At 44.8% G+C, this 3676-nt stretch overlaps 1 non-coding gene across 1 annotated transcript; it reads left to right on the forward strand.

Moving 5' to 3' along the window:
- The first annotated feature begins 2315 nt into the window (after positions 1-2315).
- trnat-agu lies at positions 2316-2388 on the forward strand. The gene has a single exon. It is a non-coding gene; the product is annotated as a tRNA-Thr (tRNA).
- The last annotated feature ends 1288 nt before the right edge of the window (positions 2389-3676 follow it).

Genomic DNA, 3676 nt, shown 5'->3' on the forward strand with positions numbered 1-3676 from the left:
GAATGAAATCTGTTACGGTTTTCCAATTACTTTCTTTGGTCAGTTAGCCACGATTGTGATCCGCTAGTTTCTGCGCTGTGCTGTGAGGAGAAAGATGATAATAATTCTAATCATCCTTGCATTTAATGTCGTGCCTTATCACGACTCCGAGAAAATGCAAATCGCTTTCCAGAATATACGGTAATGTGCACTGACGATATATTTTGTGGGCGAAACGCAGGAGCCTATTGTACACAGTCGTGAATTGTTTCACAAACTATTATATTGTCTTTTTCTTATGGAGGGATTGTTATCCCCAAAAATATGATCTGCCAGTCTATCAAGCGATTTCCTGCTTTCTGATGGGGAAATAGCGGTGTGTGGAGTAAGGAAACTTGCCTTGGGCATAATCCAGTCTGGGAATTGAACTCAGGTAACCTCGCTTTTGAGGCCAGTGTTTGAAACATTCTCCATCACCTGCAAATCTCAGTTCTGTGATGTGCGTGGAAGCTTCCCAGCCATGTGTAGCACAATTTGGCCACATAATATTGGCCGAGTTACGAGACAATTGAATAAATAATAATGTTGATCTGTAAATCGGAGTTTTTTTCTGCAATATTTTTNGGGAGGACAGTCTGTGGGGAAAATGGTGATGTTAGAACATGCACAATTCCATTTCCATACATAAGCGTCTCCAATCCAGAATTAGAATTTTGATACCTACGAATCGTCAAAAAGCGGTTCGCAGAACAACAACAACAACAACAAGATTCCATTTATAAAGCGCCTTTCACGTCAGGAGGACGTCACAAGGCGCTGCACAGTTGGGTCATGACCCGAGCAGGGGGGAAATGGTCAGGGTGAAGGGAGGGAAGGGAGGGAGCGAGGAGGGGGAAGAGAGTCGAGAGGGGAGCTGAAGGCACGGTCAAAGAGAAAAGTTTTGAGACCGGCCTTGAAGGAGAAAAGGGAGGAAGCAAGGCGAAGGCATTGGGGGATGGAGTTCCAGAGCCTGGGGGCTGAGAGGTTGAAGGCCAGACCACCGATGGTAGGGCGGTTGGGGGACGTGGAGCAGACCAGAGCCAGAGGAACGGAGGGTACGGGCAGGTAGGTAGGGGGATAGTAGGTAGGAGAGGTAGGAGGGAGCAAAGACGTGAAAGGCCTCGTAGGTGAGGATGAGGATCTTGAAATCAATCCTCTGGGGGATGGGGAGCAAGTGGAGGCGAGCGAGGGTGGGAGTGATGTGGTCCCGAAGCCTGGTGCGGGACAGTACACGAGCTGCAGAGTTCTGAATGACCTGCAGCTTGTGGAGGGAGGTGGTGGGAAGGCCGGCGAGGAGAGAGTTCCCATAGTCCAGCCTTGAGGTGACAAAGGCGTGAACCAGGGTTTCAGCAGCGTGAGGGGTGAGGTAGTGCCGTAATCTGGCGATAATCCGGAGGCGTCTCTGTACTGACCCTGTGTGTGGGACAGAATCGACAAGAACTATTGCCGTCTAACTTGACACAGCACAGCAGTGATGGGATTCTGCTGCATTGCTGGAACTGATGGCTATCTGTTTGAAATGTTAAACAGCGGTTAAATTTCCTTGTTTCAGTGAACATTATAACTCACGTGGCACTACTGGTAAATGGAAGAGATTGTCTTCCAACAAAACTATCGAGATGAATTTGATAATTTGATTAATGCCGTTTTATTGAGGATTCTGTCGCCTCCAAAATTCACTGTAACTCCACTAAGTTAAATACGTTAGATGGAAACTAAACGGATCGGCCCGGTAACGGCAGGTGAAGGAACTCGCAGAGACAAGGGAGGTGATAACTTGAGAGTTGCTGATATGAAAGAGAAATTACTACATTTCAAAGAAAATCCTGTGAAGTTTTTGCAGACATTACTCCTAATTGAAAGTAGCTCTGACAAATAGTACTATTGTTATGTATTATTTTCGACCATTTTGATTGAGCAGAGCCGACATTTTGAGATGACGGGACAGCGTAAGTTGTCCTGAGAAAATCAGCAACAATAGCAACATTGCATTTTTATAGTGCCTTTCACGTCGGAAGGACGTTGGGCTATATTGGGGATGTGTGCTGAGTTATGCTGCGGTGTGAGAGCTGCGATACACTACCTGAAATAATCTCCTGAGCACCAGGTTATTTCTGAGAATGATCAATTTGCAGTAACACTTATTTTGCCGCTTTGGATGTTGCTGTGATAACTGGGGTTATCATTCACTCTGGCTGCGGTTTTTGCATAAGTACGTGGCTGTATGCAGCATTGTGACATGTTATTGACAAGAACATTCACCTGGGCTTAAATAAAACTATTGGAAATCAAGCTATGGCGCCGTGGCTTAGATGGCAAAGCGTCTGTCTAGTAAACAGGAGATCCTGGGTTCAAATTCCAGCGGTGCCTTTGATGCCATTCATCCTGGAACATCACTGTTTTTTGGTGCTTGTTGCTTTGCGTTTCAATGTATGGTGAATTGGTGCAGAAGCAATCGCCAATTCTGTCGTGAACTCCGCAGCCCGATTACTGCCGCCTTTGCCAAACTCCAAAGACTCCTGTCATAGAGCGGATCCGACTCCAAGATCTTCACTCCATTGTTTAAATCCCTCGGTTCCTTAGCACCCTCTTCTTTCCCAAACCTCCTCTCTCCACATAGCACGACTCACTCCCTTCACTCTACTGTCTCTGACCTAATCATTGTCCTGACACTCTGCGCTCCACCATTGGAGCGGTGCCTTCAATCAGTACGCCCCAAAGCTTTGAAACTCCCTCCCTCTAGCCCTTTGACTTAACGCCTCTTCCCCGTTTTCAGGTTGCGACTCAAGAGCTCCGTCTTCGACAATTCCTTTGGTCACATTTGCTCTGCCATTGTTGAGTGCATGGAAACAACGCCCGGAGTGGAGCGACCTATATGAATGCAAGTCGTTGTTGTCGGTAACAGATGTGAAGCTCGGAGACGAAATTTATGTATGTGAGCAACGAACAAGGAGGAATGGGGAAGGTGAGTGTCTTGGTGCGTTAAATATTGGAATATTTATCCGTTTGTTAGACTTAAATAATGGGCTTATCTTCCTGTGTTATTGTTAATAATAATTATTACGTTTGATATACTGCTGGATCACACCGTCAAGTCGTCTCAAGCTTCTTTAGGATATAAAGTCAAGTACTTTGACTAGGTATATGGTGGAAGAAATATTGCAAATACTGATTTTGTTTCTAAATATTCAAACCATCATTGAAATCTTTATGAAGATCTGCTGCTTCGAAACAAGTGTTGGCGAGTAAACTACGAGATTTCATGACATACCTACATTGATATTTGCAACTATCTACTGAACAGGCCTAACAGAAATTAACTCCGATGCTATGCAATCCTATAGCTCAGTGGTTAGAGCTCTCGCTTTGCAATTGAGAGACCTGAGTTCAATTCCAGGCAAAGCGAAATCTGGGGAAAATTTCCTTATTCCACATGCCTGATACTAATCCCTCCAAAAAACAAAACAATAATAAATTGGTCATTTTCACTCTAAAACTGTTTGCGTGACATTGCTCTGCACAATTAGCTGCGGCTTTCGCCCACAAATATACATTCCATTCAATGTACAGTATTTCTGTGAAGCGCTTTGGGACGTCTAGAAGACGTGAAAAGCGCTATATCAAAAGTAAGCATTAATATTATCATAACGGATCTGAT

This window comes from Callorhinchus milii, unplaced genomic scaffold (assembly GCF_018977255.1).
Source record: "Callorhinchus milii isolate IMCB2004 unplaced genomic scaffold, IMCB_Cmil_1.0 Scaffold249, whole genome shotgun sequence".
In the NCBI taxonomy this organism is placed as follows: Eukaryota; Metazoa; Chordata; class Chondrichthyes; order Chimaeriformes; family Callorhinchidae; genus Callorhinchus; species Callorhinchus milii.